Raw genomic sequence first — 21,707 nt, 5'->3', positions numbered from 1 at the left:
CTGAGTTTTATTCATATGGCGCCAAAATATGTCTTCCGTCCGTGTGTTTTTAATCCCCCACTTAATAATAACACTTCTAAATATATGCTATTCTTTAATGTAATATATACTAAATTTTTTTGTAGTGGAGTGAGAGAGAGATGACTGAGTGTTTATTTTGTTTTACTTAGTTATGAAAGTTTCCTAAAGTCTCTAAATGGCTATGTTACTCCAAGGTTGAGTCTATCCCTTGGCCAAAAAGACCACAGTGTCCTTTGATCAAAACTTACTCCCTAATGCCCTCAAGGGCGAAATCATCTTCAAACCACATTTCCCGCTAATCCTCGAGTAGCCCTATAAAGTCCCAGATAATCCTAACATAGCTAATAATCATCAAATAAATTCTCATTACCCAATAAACCCCATCAATGTACTAAATTATCCAAATACCCTTAGGCTCACCCCGAGTCAGGTATTTAACCCTGTTGTGACTATTCCGCTAATCTACTCACTAGAATCACCTTGGACCACACATCTCAAATATATCCCGATAACACTGGGGTCTTACTCATAACGCATACATAATACAAATACACCCTCAACGAGTCAAAAATTACTAATATGCCCCAATTTATAAATATAGTCTCGCATGCATTTTTAATATACTTATACATGCATAAATATTCCCATTACAATACAAATTATTTATATCGCATAATCGTACACATATTCAATTAATTCCACATATAAATCCGATTATGCCCTCCAGGCACAATAATCAAGGCACTCAACCTTAAAAGAAAATTCGAGACGTTACAATTCCAAAAAAAAAAAAAAAGATGTCCAAAAACTTATAATACAATTAAAAAATAGGACATACGATATAAACACTCATCTTCTTAGCATTACTAGTAAAATAAATACCATTCAACAACTCTTGTTGTCACGAAGCATCTCTACTATTTTTAACTGTGTCTCCCCGTAAGATTACTACATGTGGATTGAACTTGTCAAGCTTGAACGTCATTTTACTTTTCAAAAGTGGTGCTTGAAAAATTGGATCAAGGATGGAAGAATGTTGTCTCTTTTTACAATTTTTTTTTTAAATGATTGTACACTTTCTATTTTGGTTAGATGTATGTTGAATTTAAAATATTATTATGAAATAGAAATTTCAATTTTTTTAATAGTTATAATTATTGTTATTTTGTAATATGTCTATTTATTTTTTATCTTTATATTTTGTTATAAAAAAATAGTGGGTTTTGTTGAAAGTTTAAAAAGTGATAACTTTTTTTATATAATTTTTAATATAAATAATGATAATTTTTCGAAAATATTGTAAAAAAAATACTTAATTATATATGTTAATAGATTTAATAAAAAATAAAATAAGAATATGAGTAGTCAACAATGACATTTATTGATTTATATGTATTTATTACAATTAATATTTAAATATGGTAAAACTAATTTATTAAGTATTTCGAAAATGGAAATTAATTAGTTGTACCAAATATAATAATATATGTAATATTTATAAATATAAAATATTATTTATTACAATTAATATTTATATTTGGTAAAACCAATTAATTATGGTTCTTGGAAGTTTAAAAATGTATTTTTAATATTATTTTAAAAATTAAATGTAGTTCCATTTAAAAAATAATAATAATATATGTAGTATTTCAAAAATGTCAAATAATTAGTATAATTAACTTCTTGTATTTCTCATCGGTTATTATTATTGTTCATGCTTTATTTTCTTTATTATTGATTCATTATATATATATATGTGTGTGTTTGTGGCCAGAATATTTTTTTATCATCATAAAGATTGTTCATTTAGACACAAAGAAACCAATAGAGAGAAAATGGGCAAAAACAAGATAGATGAGATAATTCTTACTAGATAACTTTCGAAATTCAAAGAAAAATTCTTAAGTGGAGAGTTATACAGTTTCATGGAAGAGATTAAGATTCGCCTCAGTAGATCACTTGAGGAAAGAATTACAATGAGAAAGGAAATGATGGATCAAGCATTTAGAGAATGGAGTGGAGAAAGCCCTAAAGTACGTGAAATTCGACACATTCAGAGTGATTTATTCTGAAAGTTCATCGATACTTCTGAGCAGGAGTACTTGTACTGGACGACTCAAATGTATGATGTTGAACGTGAAATTGTATATCATGAAATGTTGTTGGATTCTTTCAAGAACATTTAGGGATTAGCTATTTTGTCTACAAAAATTACAGTGTTTGCTCATCTATATTGAATTAAGAATTTTATTTTTGTTGATGGAAATTTGAATTTTTTTTTGTAATTATTATTGTTAGCAATTTACATATCCATTTTTTTCTTGTGGAAATATATTTCAAAAATTAACAAAACCATTTATCCAACGATATATTTTGAAAATGACTAAGCTTTTACTAAGATATATTTTGAAAATTATATATTTAAAAAAATCGTTAATTTAAATTTAAAAGAGTGGATATTGTTTTAAATATTATTAATTATTCTGCGGTAGTTGACTCATCATCTTACTCACCACTCATCAATATTTGTGATGTCTTCTCATATTTATTAATTATTTCTGTATAAAAACAATATTGAATACAAATTCTCTCTCTCTATATATATATATATATAAATGACTAGGCAACCCTAGATCATCACTAAGATTGTCCATTTAGATACCAAAACATAGAAAGAAAATGGACAACAAGATGATAGAGGAAATAATTCTTACTAGATTACTTTCGAAACACAAAGAAAAATTCTTAAGTGGAGAGTTGTATAGTTTCGTGGAACAAATTAAGTTGCACCTCATGACATCATTCGAAGAAATAAGTACAATGAGAATCGTTTTCATCGATCAAGTATTTGGAGAATGGAGATGAGAAAGCACTAAAGTACGTAAGCTAGAGAAATTCAGAATGAATTAGCACAAAGGTTGGTCGATGCTTTTGAGAAGGACTTGTATTGGAGGTGTCAAATGTATGCTGTTGAACGTGAAATAGTATATCATGAAACTTTGTTGAACTCTTTCATAAATATCTAGGAATATTCATACTTTGTTTTAAAATATTATAATGTTTTCATAGTTATGAATTGAAAGTGAATTTTTATGGTTACTTTTTTATATTTTTTATAATTAAAATTTTGTAAGTTCATTTTAAAATAATAAAATTCGATATTATTTTACTAAAAAAATAAAAATTTTAATACCAAAAAACATATTTAATTGTCCATTTAATATTTACTTTTTTATATTTAAATTATTATGCATGATTTAAGTATAGTGATGATATTAAAAGTTGCATTTAATAATAATCTTTCTTTTTAAAAAACTGAAAAATCATGTCATTATTATTATTTCAATACATATTAATGATAAAATCAAATCTTTCTACTCCTCATATTTATCCCACTTTCCCAAAATAATATAAATGTAAAAATAAAGTTTAAATTAATAATAATTATAATTAAATGCTGAAATCTAGATTTTTTTTTACAATAATCGAAATCTAGTTTGAATATTTGTTTTAATGGTATAATATGTAAATGCATGAAGATTAAAAGTTGAAAAAAATTAAATATATAATAATAATTATTAATGTGGCCAAAATTATTGGTCTCTCCAACAACATTAATGACTAGATATTATTTTCTAATTATATAATATTTAAATCAATGAAGTTGAAGAGTTGCAATTGTTAACAAATTAATATTATTTTTTTAATTATTGAAGAACACACTTTATATATTATACACATTTTCTTCAAACACAACCTACTTCTACTCTCATTTCACATATTTCTTTATCTTTCAACATTCCTCATGGATGACATGATTCAAGATCTCATCTCTCTTGCTGAAGACATGATAAAAAAGTTGGAGTTCATTTTGTCAGTAGCAGAGATCTTGCCTTCAACAAAATTTACTGAGTTCGAAGATGGAACAAATTTTCCCTACAAGTTTGCCACAATATCTCGAAAAATGAGGAGGGGATTGAACAAGATGTATATTGAAATATTGAAGAAAGAAATTGAAGAGTGAAACAAAGAACTTGTCAAAATGAAGAAGACTGATGAAAGCATCAAAAAGAGGATTATCGATGATGAAGGAGAATCTTCAAAGAAAATATGAAGGGAAATGAAGAGTAGATTTTAAGTTAGAGAATATTAATTATTTATATTTTCTTATTACTTTCCTCTTAATTTTTAATATGAACAAATATTTTAAGTTTCTTAGTAAAATTTTTAAAATTTATTATATTTCTCATCATTATCTAACATCTTAGAAAATTATATTTAATATAGTGAAATTAAAAAAAATGAAATTTAAAAAAAATGATTACCGCCATTTAATAATAAAAAATGTTTAATTATCCAATAAATAATTAAGGAATATGATTTGATATACAATTAATATATGACCATTAAAAAAAATACGTAATTGGTTTCCAAAAGCTGTCTTTTTTTTCATACACCCTTTCAAGAAAATAGGAATAATTTTCGAAAAATATAGGTGGCCGAATAATACCCTATATTTTCAAAAAATGGGAATAACACCTCAAATTGAATAGATGCAATTGTTCGTATCATAAATGCACATTAAATGAAACGTGGAAACATGCATTGTAACGCCCTGGATAGCCAAGACCGCTACACTGTGTACTTATAAAGGTGCAGGACTTACTAATCAAGTCATTTAGTTAAAAACGTGTCACTAACCATAGATGTGCTAGGGTTTAAAAGGTTTTGGTCTCAAAAGTTACACTTTATATCACTAAACAGTTTTATACATGGGAACCCAAAAAGAAACAGCGTTTAAAAGTTGGTTTACAGAATCTCCAAAATACAGACAACCATCAGCCATTCTAATGCAAAACAAACAATTCTGGTTCTCTTGTTCCTGCCATTCCTCCAACCATGGCGGCGGAGTAGCTGGTCATGTACATTCAACTCACAGAGCTCTCCAAGTCAGGGCTGGTCAAGTTTGCCCTTTCCTTTATCTGCACCACGTAGCACCCGTGAGCTAAGGGCTAGCAAGAAAACATAATAAGCAACACAAACAAAAATAACAGATAATCAATCCTTTAAGCATGATCAAACACTTAATATTCCACATTAACCACTCAGCACATAATCAGAACCAATGATGCAACTAATCATCAATAACAATCAGGTCACATATTAATTAGGGCCGACAAGTTAGGCCGCACCCTCTGTTTACCCCACTGACTCTGGTCTGCTTAAACAGAGCTCAGTGCATAATAAGCTGTCCTCGGCTACTAGTGGCCAAGCCGCGCCCTGTGCGCTAGTGTAACCCTTGGCACTCTTAGGCCGTTGGTTACTGTTTACATGGCATAATACCATTCTTTCAAGCATATATATTAGGGACCCCATCATCCCATTACAAATACACAGCCGGGTGCAGTTTTCTTACCTTTAATTTCTACGTTCACTGATTACGAGCGACGTTCCTCGAGTACGATCCGTTTCCCGAGCCCTAGCTTAATACATAGTCACAACCAAGGTAATGGACATTAATATTCAAATAAAGGTTTCCAGGTACAATACTAACTTCTGGGACATCGAATTCCACCATACACGGTGGTGAAATCGATCCCGAGCACCCTGGACTAGATTCCCGCGCTCAAAATCCCCAAATAATCAAGAATGTACCTAAGGCCTGCGGCCCTTGAAACCTAGTTGCGGCCCGCCCCTAAAACAGAGCCCAAGGCCCCCAACAAGCAGACACGCGCCGCGGAAAATCCACCATTTTTCACTCTCAAACCTCACTCAAACTCATCCAAAACTACCCCAATTCCACAATTCAACTATCCATAGACATCCCACAAGTTTCCAGCAACACAACCCAGCTGAAACCTAGACTAAAAACCTATCAAAACCTATTTCAATCACTGAAGCTTTTTAACTCAAGAACACAAAACCCAGTCATGGAAGCACTGCAACTCAACCATTAAACCTAAATTTGAGCTTACCTTAACTGCAAAATCAATCCTCCAAGAGATTTCTGGGCTATCTTCCATGGTTCTAGCTTCAATCTTCAGTTTAATCTCCAAATCCAAAAACCCAAAACCTCTTAGAACAAACTCAAAATCACAGAATTTCAACCACAGATAATGGGATGCAATGCTTAGCTCAGTCTTGGTTGAGTTCCTTTGATAATCCTTGAGCTAATCCCCTAAATCCCAACTTCAATCCTCTGAATTCCAGCCAAGACCTCAAATTTTCTGTGTTTTTCCTTTGAGAGAGAGAAAAAGAGGAAAGAGAGGGTCGGTCTATTTTTATGTTCTACTGTTTTCCATTAGCTTAGTCTAACCTTAGCCAGTTAAGTCAATTCCCGAGGCTCGGGGTACTGGAAACGTCCCCGAGGGCAAAACGGTAAATTTCCCCAATATTCCCACCTAAGCTTTCTATCGTCAAATATATCTCCATATATTTATTTCCATAACCCGATAGTAAAAATAACTACCCGATACCTAAAATACCCCTGACTTATCCAAAGTCAGCTATTAAGCCCCGTTGTGACTTTTCCCCCTATCTGGCTCCCTAGGATAGCCTCGAGTCGCACACTGCAAATCTACCCACATAATAATGTGGTTCTCCCAGATATAACATTTAACCTCATTTATATTCATATAATCATACAAGCGTGCATTAAATCATTAATTTCACACATAAACCAATTATACCTTCCCAACGCACTAATCAAGGCTCTTAAGCCATATTAGTGATTTTGGGTCGTTACAACTATCCCCTCCTACTAAGAATTTCTTCCTCGAAATTTACCTGAATAGCTCGGGATACTGATCCCTCATCCCTATCTCTAACACCCAGGTTGCTTCCTCGACCTTGCTATTTTTCCACAACACTTTAACTAACGAAATTGTCTTATTTCGTAAAACTTTGTCCTTCCAATCCAAAATCTAAACTGGTCACTCTTCATAAGACAAATTTGTCTGTAACTCCAAGTCCTCATACTTCAGCACATGTGTTGTATCTGAAACATACTTCCGTAACATGGAGACATGGAATACATCATGAACTCTTGACAGTGACGGTGGCAAGGCCAACCTGTAAGTCACCTGTCCAATCCTCTCTAGGATCTTGAAAGGTCCAACAAACCGATGGATCAACTTGCCCTTTACTCCAAATCTCCTTACCCCTCTCAATGGTGAGACTCACAGAAACACGTGGTCCCCAACCTGGAACTCCACATTCCTACGCTTAGGATCAGCGTAGTTTTTTGTCTACTCTGCGAAGGAAGCATTCTGGCTCGAATCTTCTCAATAGCCTCAGTAGTCTTCTGAACCATATCTGGCCCTAAGTACCTTCTCTCACCCATCTTATCCCAATGAATGGGTGATCTACACTTTCTCCCCTATAAGATTTCATAAGGAGCCACTCTAATCGTGGATTGATAACTGTTGTTATACGAGAACTCAATCAATGGTAGATACTTACTCCAAGACCCCTCGAAATCAATTACACACGCCCTAAGCATGTCCTCTAACACCTGAATCGTCCTCTCAGTATGTCCATCAGTCTGAGGATAAAAAGCTATGCTAAACTTCAGCTGGGTTCCCATAGCTCTCTATAGAGCTCCCCAAAACTTAGAGGTAAAGATAGGATCTCGATCAGACACAATAGACTTTGGAACCCCATGGAGATGAACTATCTCCCTCACATACAACTCTGCATACTATTCCACTTTATAGGTCAACTTCACTGGTAGAAAATGAGTTGACTTCGTGTATCTGTCTACTATCACCCACACCGAGCCGCAAAGTCCCACTGTCCTGGGTAGTCCTCCCACAAAGTCTATCGTGATGTCCTCCCACTTCCATTCTGTGATACCCAAAGGCTGAAGCAATCCCGCTGGTCGCTGATGCTCAGCCTTTACTTGCTAACATTTCAAAAATCTAGACACATACTCCACCACATCCTTCTTCATCCCGGGCCACCAATATAATGTCCGTAGATCCTAATACATCTTCGTGTTACCCGGATGAAGCGAGTATGGCGTAGTGTGAGACTCATTCAGTATCTCTCGTCTGATCCCCTCATCCGCCGGAACACAAATCTGCCCCTGATATTGAAGCATACAAGTCTCAGAGACGGAATAATCCTTAGATGTCCCTGCTAAAACATGCTGCCTAACCTCCTGCAACTGCGCATCCACCAATTGCCCCATCTTAATCCTCTCTAGCAGGGTCAACTGCAAGGTAATATTCGCTAACTGGCCCACCACCAATTCTATCCTTGCTCTGGTCATCTCATCGGCTAACTCCCTTGAGATCTGTGTGGAACTATAGAACTGTCCTGGGCCCCTCCAGCTCAATGCATCCTCCACCACGTTGGCTTTCCCCGGGTGGCAAAGGATATCGCAGTCACAATCCTTAACCAGCTCTAACCAATGCCTCTGTCTCATGTTTAGATCTTTCGGAGTGAAGAAGTATTTAAAACTCTTATGGTCCGTGTATATCTCACACTTTAAGTAATGCTGCCAAACCTTCAGTGCGAATACCACTGCCGCCAGCTCCAAATCATGAGTGGGATACCGCTGCTCATACTCCTTCACTTGCCGCGATGCATAGTCTATAACTTTCTCATTTTGCATCAGCACACAACCTAAACCCATCCTCTATGCATCACGACAAACCACAAACTTTCCTTCCTTCGAAGGAAGACTCAGCACAGGTGCAGAGATAAGCCGTTGCTTCAATTCTTGGAAACTATTCTCACACCTCTCTGACCAAACAAACCTGTGATTCTTTCTTGTCAACTCTGTCATTGGTGAAGCGATCTTTGAGAATCCTTCTACAAACTGCCTGTAATAATCTGCCAACCCAAGGAAACTCCGCACCTTCGAGGCGTTCCTTGACCTCGGCCAATCTCTTACTGCTTCCACCTTGGACGGATCCACCTTAATCCCTTATGCACTGACTATATGCCCAAGGAAAGTCACCTCTGGCAACCAAAATTCACACTTCTTAAACCTGGCGTACAGCTGATGCTCCCTTAACCTCTGTAAAACCTGTCGAAGATGCTGCTCATGCTTTGCCTCTGAACTGGAGTATACTAGAATGTCATCGATGAAGACAATGATGAATTGATCTAAGAAGTCCTTGAACACCCTATTCATGAAATCCATAAAAGCTCCCGGGCATTGGTCAAACCCAAAGACATAACCAAGAACTCATAGTGCCCATATTGTGTCTGAAAGGCCGTTTTCGGTATATCCTCATCTTTGATCCTCAGCTGGTGATAACCAGATCATAGATCAATCTTTGAGAACACTGTCTTTCCCTGCAACTGATCGAACAAGTCATCAATCCTTGGTAGAGGGTACTTATTCTTTATAGTCAACTTGTTCAATTCTCGGTAGTCTATACACATCCTCAACGTCCCGTCCTTCTTCTTAACAAATAACACTTGAGCATCCCATGGAGAGTAACTAGGCCTGATGAACCCCAAATCCAGAAGTTCCTGTAACTGTATCTTTAGTTCCTTCAACTCAGCTGGTGCCATTCAATATGGTGTCCTTGATACTGGCTCTGTCCCTAGTGCTAACTCAATCTCAAACTGAATCTCCCTGTGCGGTGGCAACCCGGAAGATCCTCAGGAAATACGTCCAAAAACTCACACACCAATCTGGTCTCCCCCGGCCCTGCCTGCATAACCATAGTTGTATCCACTACACTGGCCAGAAAACCTATGCATCCCCTTGCAACAAGTCTCTGGCTCTCAGTGCTGAAATCATGGGTACGCGGGGTCCACTTACAGCTCCCACAAAAACAAAAGGATCCTCGCCCTCAGGCTCAAAAGTCACCATCTTCTTCCTGCACTCAATAGTAGCCCCATATTTGACAAACCAGTCCATCCCCAAAATCATATCAAAATCCTCAGTGTCTAACTCAATCAAATTCACCGAAAGTTCCCTACTATCAACCATCACTGGCAGTGCCCTAATCCATCTCCTAGAGATTACCAGTTCCCCTGTAGGCAGTAAAGTCCCAAACCCCGCAGTCCTATACTCACTAGGTCTACACAATCTATCAATCACTTTACTAGAAACAAAGGAATGTGTAGCACCAGAGTCAATCAATACAGTAAACGGAGAGCTAGCGCTAGAAAGCTGACCTGTCACTAGAACTGTAAATACGGGCCGGGCTTTCTAGCACGGCACGAAACCGGCACGAGCCTGGGAGGCACGAGCATGAGACGACACGAAAAAATATGGGCTTGGGCCAGGCATGGCACGAAAAAATATGGGCTCAGGCCAGGCACGGCACGACACGGGCTTAGCACGGCACGACACGGGCTTAGCACGGCACGGCACGACACGACAAGCCTGAAGGCACGGACGAAATAATGACACATAAGCATGAATATAAAAAGCCCGAAAGCACGACACACAAAAAGCCCGAATTAAACTCAAATAAATTAAAAAATTATTATTATATCATCATTTTTTTATAGTATGTAAAAATATCATATTTTGATGATTTTATCATAAAATTAAGCCCAATCCAAATTCCAATTGCAGCCCATTAAAAAGGCCCTAGGGTTTCATCTAATCACTTCCTTCCCTCCTTCCCTCTTGGTTTGTTCAAACATTCAGTCACTTACTCTTACACACTCTCTCTCTCTCTTAGATGCACGGCGGCAGCAGAGCAGCAACAGCTCTTTCTCTCTCGCTCTTCTCTTTGATGCACGGTAGCAGCAGGCACGGCAGGGCAGTTCTCTCACTCTCTCTTCTCTTTGATGCACGGTAGCAGCAGGCACGGCAGGGCAGTTCTCTCTCACTCTTCTCTTTGATTCACGGCACAGCTGGGTCTGGGTAGTTCTATCTCCCTCTCTTCTCTTAGACGCACGGAACGGAAGCAAGGTAAACACGTTGTCTCCCTCACTCATGAATATGAACTGATTTTTTTTTGTGATTTGAAATCAATTGATTTTCTATTCTATTTTGGTATTTTGTTCTAGTCATATTTTGAAATCAATAAATTCTGTTCCTAAAACTAACTTGCAAGTTTTGTATATAAATTTCTTTCTTGAATATTTCTATGCTGCTAATCCAAATAAGTTTTTCCCTTAAATTCATTTGAAGGACCAAAAATAATAGAAAGAAAATTAAAGGTCAGTGGGTACGTGTACAAGAGATTAGGAAAGAGATGAAGATTAAAAGTTTCATGAAGCTTCATCCAGGTTGTAGCTCTATAGAGGCATATTGAAAATTTAACATGTAACTAGACTAACTACTTTGACATAATATCATATGGACTATGTAGTGCCTGGCTAGTTTTATTATTTTGTATGAGATTTTTTTAAAACACAATCCAGATATTGATGAACGAAAGATTGCTAAACTACAACTACTACCTTTAATAATATTACTATACACATTTTCATATCATATCAAACTCATATTTGATATGCTCTCCAATGACCTCTCATGGCATTAGTAGCATTTCTCTAATCAGCTTGGTGCTAAAAGGAGTTCATTTTATATTTTACTTGAAGAGGACATTTGTTCCTGAGGCCCATTTCCTCATATCAATTTGTTTACTTCTTACATTCTCATATTCTTTAATAATATTATTGTGCATGCTGACTCTTTTATAGTTTTGTTTTCTTTTGTTCATGTTGTAAATAGATAAAAAAAAAAAAGAAATGGCTCAAGAGAAAATCTTATGCCCCCTCCATCAATAAGAACTCCTAGATACAACGAGCTGAACAGATATATTGATGCTGATTTTTCTTTAGTTGATCCTGCTACTGACAATCATAGAGAGGATTTTGATCATTTGGGTTGGTGGAAGACACATGCATATAGGTTTCCTGTCCTTTCATAGCTAGCACGTGATGTGTTGACAGTCCCAGTGTCTACTGTTTCTTCAGAACAAGCATTTAGCACTACTGGCAGGATAATTGAAGAGAGAAGAACTTCTTTGTCTCCTGAATTAGTGGAAGTTTTAACTTGTATTAAAGATTGGGAACAAGCTAGGAAGCATTTCCAGCATGATGCAGAGAATATGGATTTGGTTCATCAATTTCAAAACTTATTTACTGAAGAACATGGTGATGGTAGTAGTGGAAGTGGTAGTAATGCTACATGTGCTTGATTTGTATTTTCTTTGTTTGTACTTTGTTGAAGTGAACTTAGTTAACTTATGATTGCACTCTTTTTTCTTTACCAAGATTTTATTTCTTAAACTTTTTCTTGGTAAAGTTTTTAATGAGGCAATGCTTATTTTATTTTTATTTTTAAATTTGGAATTTTTATTGTGTTAATTAAGCAAATATACATATATATATATATGTAAAAAGTAAAACATGGAAAAAAAGTAAAACAGGTAAAAAATGTGGGCTCGAATTAGGCCCAGATTTTGGCTGACTTAAGGCCCATTTTTTGGCACAAAAAAAGCCCATTTTAAAAAATGGGCTGGCCCACTTTAGAAATATGGGCTGGCACGATCTGGGCCCAGTCCGGCCCGGCACGGGGCCCGTGTGGGCCGTGCTTGTGGGCTGTGCTGGGCCTATATATTTATATGCGGGCTGGCCCAGCCGGCCCACTTTTTTCGGAGGCATGAAAATGTGGGCCATGCCGGGCCGGGCTGGCCCACATTTAGAGCTCTGCCTGTCACTACCGAGGGACTAGCCTCAGCCTCTGCCTGCGTCAAAGTGAATACCTGAGCTGGAATCAAGCTATCCACTTTCCCTGCTTCACCTTTCATCACTGTTAGGCAGTCTTTCCTGAGATGCCCTACTGCTCCGCACACAAAACAAGCTTTGGCCCGACATTTGCCCAAGTGACGCCTTCTACACCTCGGGCACTCTAGATAGGTCTGCAATGCCTCACCGCCACCCTGACGGCCACCCTGACCACCCCGACCCCTCCTATCAGGACCAGCAGTTGTCGAAGTGTCAGGAGCCTTTCTCTTGAAGTCACTGGGGCCTCCGCCCCTACCTGTCCCTGAATAAGGAGGCACAACTTTGTGGCCTTCAGGGCTCACCGCACTTTCCCTCCAAATCTAGTTCTCCGCTTCCTCAGTGGTAAGACCCTTCTCGATGGCCTGGCCATAAGTTGTTCCTCTAGGTACCGTTGTAATCCTGACATCTCGGGCTATCATAGCATTAAGCCCCCTGATAAATCTATCTTGCCTAGCAGCATCAGTAGGCACAAGATCTGGTGCAAACTTCGTAAGGCTGTCAAATTTTAGGGCACACTCTGTAACAGTCATATTGCCCTGCACCAAACTCACAAACTCATTAACTTTTGTTGCCCTAACAGCAACATTGTAGTATTTATGGCAAAACAAGTCTCTGAAGCCTTCCCAACTCAGAGTAGTGACATCCCTGGTCTGTGAAGCCACTTCCCACCAGATGCGGGCATCCTCTCTCAATATATACGTGGCACAAGCCACTCTGTCATGCCCCTCTATCCTCATAAAGTCCAAAATAGTGGTAATCATGGTCAACCATTGCTCAGTTTCAATAGATCAGGTCCCCCTTCAAAGATTGAAGGTTACTGCTTCCTGAACCTCTCTTATAATGGCTCCCACCTGTTCCCAACCTCCCCAGACTGTACAACCGGTACCACTGCAGGTGGTACAATAGGGGCAGCACTCCCTGATGGAGCCTACTGTCGCAGAAGATGAATTTGGTCATCCTGGCTCTATAACCAAGCTTGCAGATCTGCCATGAGTTGCTGCCAATTCTCAGGAACTGGCAGAGGGATCTGGCCCTGGTCATCACCCCAGGTCCCAGACCTAGTGCCTGCTAGTCGAGTAGATTTTCTTGGACGCATAGCTATCCAAGTCAATCCGCAATCAACGACTCGGCAGTCAGACCATGATGACAGGGTAAAACTTCCCAAAATCCATCACAGGAACTTAACCAACCACAAACATTCAAAATATAGGCATTCATCCACATGCATTGACCACTAATAAGCATGCCCCAACATTACCTCACAACAGCTAAGATAAAAGCATTCATCCATGCATAATATACAATTAATTATTCAAATATTCATTTACATGCACTGCGATGCTAATAAGCAAGCCTTAATATTTCCACACAGCACTCAAGGGCCAGGCCCTATTAGTATCTCATACATCCTATTAATCCAATAACAACAACATTCATAATTCATTCCAAGCATATAGGCATATAAGCATACATACACATTACCAAACCCTAAATCGAGCTTGTCTCTAGCAATGAATGTACATGTCCAGCCGGTCTACAAGAACCCTTAAACCTAGGACGCTCTGATACCAAGTTGTAATGCCCTGGATAGCCAAGACCACTACACTATGTACTCATAAAGGTGCAGGACTTACTAATCAAGTCATTTAGTTAAAAACGTGTCACTAACCATAGATATGCTAGGGTTTAAAAGGTTTTGGTCTCAAAAGTTACACTTTATATCACTAAACAGTTTTATACATGGGATCCCAAAAAGAAACAGCCTTTAAAAGTTGGTTTACAGAATCTCCAAAATACAGACAACCATCAGCCATTCTAACGCAAAACTGACATTTCTGGTTCTCTTGTTCCTGCCATTCCTCCGACCGTGGCGGTGGAGCAGCTGGTCATGTACATTCAGCTCATAGAGCTCTCCAAGTCAGGGCTAGTCAAGTTTGCCCTTGCCTTTACCTGCACCACTGCAACGACCCGATTTAGCTAATAAGGCTTAAGGGCCTTGATTAGCGTGCCAGGAGGGCATGATGGGATTTATGTGTGATTTTTTTATGAATTAAATGCATGGTTATGATTTAAAGCATGTTATATGACTATTTGTTTATCTGAGATGCATGACTATGTATATTAGTATGCATGTAGGCCCGGATCGTGTTAGTAGGGCATAACTGTAATTTTGGCCATGTTGGGCATAACTGTATTGATATGTGATGATTGTTGAGACCACAGTGGTATGTGGGTGTATCTGTGATTTGTGACTCGAGGTGATCCTAGTGAGCAGGCTAGCGGAAAGTGATGACGGGAATTTATACCCGGCTCGGGGCGAGCCTGGGGGTATAAGCAGGAATTTAGAGAATAGATTGAGATTAATTTTGATGATGGGGAAATATTTATTTGGTGGTTTATCAGGTGTTGGAAAGCAACGGGAAAATATTAGAGACACTTGAGGATTAGCGGGAATTGGGTAAAATGACTAAAATGGCCCTATTTGGACAAAAGGATTTAGAATTAATAGGAAGGGCATTTTGGTCATTTGGCTTTTAGAGATTGATTTATGAGGCTTTACACTTAGTGGGATTTATAGAGAGTGTTGGCGGTGGAGAGAAAGAAAGAAAAGAAAGAAAAAGGAAAGAAAGAAAAGAGGGAAAACAGAGGGGTTTTCACAAAGGTCGGTTTGTGCATTTTTGCACCTTTCCGCTCCATTTTTCTTGGAGCAAAGCTTAGTGGAGAGCAATGGTAGGCTGTGCATCAAGGATCTTGGGTTAGACTTGAAGATTTGGCAAGAACACATCAACTTTTGAGGTAAGTTTTAGAGATTTCAGTTTTAAGGGTTTTTGATGGTTTGAGCTGTGTTTTGAACTGAGTTGATGGGAATTTTAGGAAATTTCTGGGCAAGCTTTGATGATGAACAAGCTAAGGAGGCCTAGGGTTGAATCAAGGTCGAAATTTGCATCAATGGTAAAAATTCTAAGCCTTTAACTTTGTTGTTGACTGAATTTTTGAGTTTAGGGTTGATCATGGTAGATTTTGAGATTTGGGATAAATGTTCTTGGGATTTGAGGATTTGGGATACTTGGGATGAATGGAGAGTGTTCATAAGCTTGATTTTGAGTTTGACAAAGATTTGGGGAAGTTTGGTTTGAGATTGGTTGAAAGAAATCGCAGAAATGCGATTTTGGGTTTTCTGGGCTGCAACTAGCGCTACAGCGCTAGTCAGTGGGCGCTGTAGCTCTAGCCCCTGTTATGGGGAGGTGAGTTCTACTTGTAGCGCTACAGCGCCCTCTTTAGAGCGCTGCACTATTCACAGAGGTGAATTTTTGGGTGTTTGATGAGGGATTTTGACCTAGGGTTCGGGGCTCGATTCCGCCACTTTGTTTTGGGGATTTAGGACTTCCCGGGGGCTCGGGATTGGTCCCGAGGCTAGGTTTTCGGACTTGGGGTTCGGTGTTGACTTTGACCTATGTTTGTGCTTAGGTGTGCGCTAAGGCTCGAGTGGGATCGTGCTCAAGGAGTCAGGTGATCTAAGCTATTGATTGGACATGTAAGAAAACTATAACACCCGTAGGATAGGGCATGGGCCCATAGTGTGATTGCAGGGCACGACCCTATATTGCATGTTGCATGATGAGATGATTGCCGGGCATGGCCCTATATTGCATTACATGTTAGGGTGCAGATTTAAATAAATTGGCATTTGTTTGAATGTTGCTTGATTTATGCTATATATGATTATAATGAAATGAACGGTTATGGTCGAGGGCGGCAAGGCCGAGAACGGCAGCGGAGCCGGAAGTAACACTTAGCACATGGGTGACTTATAGTCAGGGCAGGGCCCGGGGGATACATGTGATATCCTTACGGAGAGGACCAAGACCCCAGGCTTCGGTAAGGCTTCTGGGGTGGCATGGTTGCTTAGTCTAATGGTTGACTTGTTTATCTGTGGACTATCTGATATGATTAACTGTATATTTGCATATGTTATGTTCTGCATGAGTTTTCTTGCTGGGCTTCGGCTCACGGGTGCTCCGTGTTGCAGGTAAGGGCAAAGACTGAGTCAACCAACCATGAGTACGGAGAGCGTGAAGCGACGCGTACATGTTTGGCTTGCTCGACTGCTTTGGTTGGGGGTTTATACGAGAAATGGCTGTAATAACCTATGATTTTTATAACTAGTCAGCTGTAAACTTATTTCAAGATGTAAACAGTTTTCTAACCTTATTTTGGGATCCCAAATGTTTAATACTGGAAGCATTAATGAAAACGACGCATTTTCAAAGATTACAGCCTTAACTTTTTATTAGTCACACTTTTGTTTTAAAAACCTCGGTTAGCGAGTTCTTTGCACACTGTTTTGTCTTAAAACTCACTTGGTAACGGCTCTAAGGAAGTAGGGCGTTACAACCACGTAGCACCCGTGAGCTAAGGCCCAGCAAAAAAACATAATAAGCAACACACACAACAATAACAGATAATCAATCCTTTAAGCATGATCAAACACTTAATATTCAACATTAACCACTCAACACATAATCAGAACCAATGATGCAACTAATCATCAATAACAATCAGGTCACATATTAATTAGGGCCGACAACTTAGGCCGCACCCTTTGTTTACCCCACTGACTCCGGCCCGCTTAAATAGAGCTAAGTGCATAATAAGTTGTCCTCGGCTACCAGTGGCCAAGCCGCGCCCTGTGCGCTAGTGTAACCCTTGGCACTCTTAGGCCGTTGGTTACTGTTTACATGGCATAATACAATTTTTTCAAGCATATATATTAGGGAGCCCATAGTCCCATTACCTTTAATTTCTACGTTCACTGATTACGAGCGACGTTCCTCGAGTACGATCCGTTTCCCGAGCCCTAGCTTAATACCTAGTCACAACCAAGGTAATGGACATTAATATTCAAATAAAGGTTTTCGGGTACAATACTAACTTCCGGGACATCAAATTCAACCATACATGGTGGTGAAATTGATCCCGAGAACCCTAGACTAGATTCCCGCGCTCAAAATCCCCAAATAATCAAGAGTGTACCTAAGGGTTGCGACCCTTGAAACCTAGCTGTGGCCCGCCCCTAAAACAGAGCCCAAGGCCCCCAGCTAGCAGACACGCGCCGCGGAAAATCCACCATTTTTCACTCTCAAACCTCACTTAAACTCATCCAAAACTACCCCCATTCCACAATTAAACTATCCATAGACTTCCCACAAGTTTCCAGCAACACAACCCAGATGAAACCTAGACTAAAAACCCATCAAAACCTATTTCAATCACTAAAACTTTCTAACTTAAGAACACAAAACCCAGTCATGGAAACACTACAACTCAGCCATTAAACCTTAAATTTGAGCTTACCTTAACTGCAGAATCTATCCTCCAAGAGATTTCTCGGCTGTCTTCCAAGGTTCTAGCTTAAATTTAATCTTCAAATCCAAAATCCCAACAGTGTGCACACAATGAATTAAAGTAAAAGTTTAGATTTCTGCATGTTTTGGTCTTGTTTGTTTTGAGGGTTGTTACAGGAAAGGTGGACCAACCATGAGTTGGAGGGCTCTAGGGCGGTGCGTACATACTCAGCGTACTCAACAGCCTCGGTCGAGATACTATTGAAGAATTTAGGGTATAAGTCCAGGTTTATTGCTTAGGCCGACTACTTTTGTATCATTAATAATAATTGTATCTTTAGTAAAACCATTTTGGGATCCCTTTTATATATTTAAAGTTTTTAATGAAAATTTTAATTCTTTTGACCAAAATTTTTAATACCTAAACCACGATTTCATCTGAATTACACTTTGAGTCCAAATGATTCGCTTCACGATTTAAGCTCAATTTTAAACACATAGTGTAATGATCCTAGATTGGTAGGGCGTTACAATATTGTTTGCCAATTAGAAACAACCACCATTTGTGTTCTTTCTGTCATCCACATTATCTCCCCATTAACATCACTAAAACAAACAATAGCATTATTAGTCTCTTTAAAGTACCAAATACCATATTCAAGTGTTTCATTCATATAATGAATGATTCTTTTGACACCTGTAACATGAGACTCCATCAAATTTACTTGATAGGGAGCACACACCCCAACATTGCAGCTAATGTCAGACTGACTAGCTGTGAGGTATAATAAACTTCCAATTATACTCTTGTTCGAGGCTTGATCAATAGGAATGGAAACGGGGCGGGTAATTGGCGGGGGCAGGGTGGAGCGGGAATCCCCACAGGAACCCATTTATTTAAAAATAAAATAAACAAAGGTAGATTACCTAAAATTAATATATATATTACACTATATTTGTAACGCCCTGGCTACCCCAGAACAGTTACGGTGAACGGTGGACCGGAAATTTGACTCGTTACCTGAGTCCTTTGGTCAAAAACGTGCTCTAAGTGTAATTAACGGGTTAAGGTATAAAACCAATAAAAAGGAAATGGAGATTTTATTACAAACTGCTCTGCAGAGCTAAACAAAACGTTTACAAGCTGTTCTCAGTACAAAATGGCCACTACTGCTGTAAAGTTACAATCTCGCCGACCTAAACGGCAAAAATAGGGTAAACCCCCTAGTTCCTCTGAGAACACCTTGACCGTGGTGGTCAAGCGGCTGCATATGTACACACCACCACATCAGCTCTCCACTCAAGGCTAGGTGAGCTTTTCTTTCCCTTTACCTGCACCATAAAGCACCCATGAGCTAAGGCCCAGCAAGAAAACATAACACTTTATATAAACATTATCAAATGATTATCATTATAATCACACTGAGCATAAAGCTTGCAAGCAAGTGGGTGAACACCGCATGAGGTCCTGATAAACCACACTGAGTGACTGACAAGTAAGTCACTAATTCAGATGGAAGAGTGGCTGATAGGTAAGCCACTAGCCTTCAACAGGTTCTGGTAACCGTACTGAGTGACTGCCATGCATGTCACTAATTCAGGTGGGAGAGTGGCTGCTAAATAAGCCACTAGCCTCCAAGCGCTTATTTCATTCATCGACCCTCGGGGTCGGTCTGGCATTAATGCTCTTTGAGTCACTCAATGCTGATAATCGATCAGATAAAATCTTGTTGGCTTGCGTGACACACGCTAAGGCTGTCCTAACTAATGAGCCAGCTCAACGTGATCAGTGCCCAGTACCACCGCCGAACCTGACTAATAAGTCACAGCTTCACAGTTGATACTATCACCCTTGCCAAACCTGACTAATAAGTCAGTACCATGCACCAATGAGCAACATATGCTAAGCATTCTATATTCCATCCATGTCCATATTCTCACAATCACACGCCTCATGAATATCCACACATGTCACATTTGGGGTGCAGTTTTCTTACCTTTGGTTCGAGCAAGAACGAATAAAAGAACAACCCTGAGAACGATCGACTTTTTGGTCCTTTAGCGGTTACCTGGTCATAACCAAATTATGGGATTCCATCAATAAAATGAATAATAAAAGGTTCCCAAACCAAACCTAACCTTCGGGACATCAAACACTACTCAACCGGGTAGTAGGTTCAACCCCGAGACCTTAGGTTTGAATTCTCATGCTTAAAAACACTATTTTGGCAAAAATGCCCTGTTGGGCCATGGCCCGCCCTAGCCGCGCCACGGCACGCCTCCAAACAGAGGCGGCCACACTCCTGACAGGCACCATGGGCCGCGGCTCATTATGCCTAACAGCCCAGAAATCAGCACGCACCAGAAATTTCCCTGCGTCTTTCCCCCTCAAAACAGTCCTTCAAACCAACTTTAAACCTCTTCCAAACACCCATTTAAACCTCCAAACATCTCCCAAAACTCTCCCTCATCATAACCCAAGTAAAACACCACAAAAACTCCCATTAATTCCAACTTTCCACACCTAAATCTAGAGCTGAAAACTTAAAACGAAAACAGGGTATAACCAGAAAAATAATGGATAAAACTCACCTCAAATTCAAAACCAAACCCTTTCCAACAGCTGAACCAATTTTACAACCTTAGCTCCTTGATCTCCTAGCTTAATTCCACCCTTTGAGCTCAAAACTTCAAAGAAGGAAAGAGAAAAATGAATGCACGGGAAAAATGATGGAAACCCTCTATTTTTGCTCTGTTTTGTACGGTTCTACAACCATCTAAACATCACATATAACCCAGCCAAATGACCAATATACCCCTAGGTCTTTTAAAGCTTCTAAAACCACTTCAAGGGTAATTTTGGCACTTTCCACCTATACCGTTAATCATAATTAACGCTTCCCAATTCCCGCTAATCTCAATATCCTCAAACCTCAATATTGCACATCTCGTTACCCGTTAATACCCGGTAACACTCTAATCATTAAAACACCCCGAGACTCACCCCGAGCCCCGAGCTTAAGTCCGTTATGACCAAACCGTTATTCAACATTCCTTGATCGTCTCATACCAAATGGCTCGAACAAACCCACATCATAATGTGGTCTCAAATTATATCACTGACATGCGAACAAATAATCAATTTACCCTCAACGGGCCAAATTACCATCACACCCCTGTGGATAGAAATATGGACTCACATGCATGCATTTCACATCATATCTTAATATAATCAACATATACATGCATTTAATCAATTAATTACACAATTAAGCAAGTACGGCCCTCCCGGCCTACTATTCATGCCGTTAAACACATCGGAGGATTTGGGGCCTTACAATATTAATCATTGAAAGTATTAAATATTGTCCAAAATAAAATAAAAAACCTGTAAGAAGTTACTAATATGCTACAAAATCACATAAAGAAACATATAAAATAAATGAAAAATATTATCAAATAAAAAAAAAAATAAACATGGCTCCATTGAGGGAGGAGGGGAGTGTTATCCCTGTCCTCACCTCGTTTAACATTTTGGCTAAGAAAATGGCCCCGTCCCCACCTCGCTCCCCATTTAGGGGCGAGTCCCCACGAGATCCCTTCCCCGTGGAGAAAATTTCCGTCCCT

The sequence above is a fragment of the Humulus lupulus genome, chromosome 5 (assembly GCF_963169125.1).
Source record: "Humulus lupulus chromosome 5, drHumLupu1.1, whole genome shotgun sequence".
NCBI classification, from domain to species: Eukaryota; Viridiplantae; Streptophyta; class Magnoliopsida; order Rosales; family Cannabaceae; genus Humulus; species Humulus lupulus.
The sequence above is the reverse complement of the archived record's forward strand: the minus strand, read 5'-3'. Positions refer to the sequence as shown.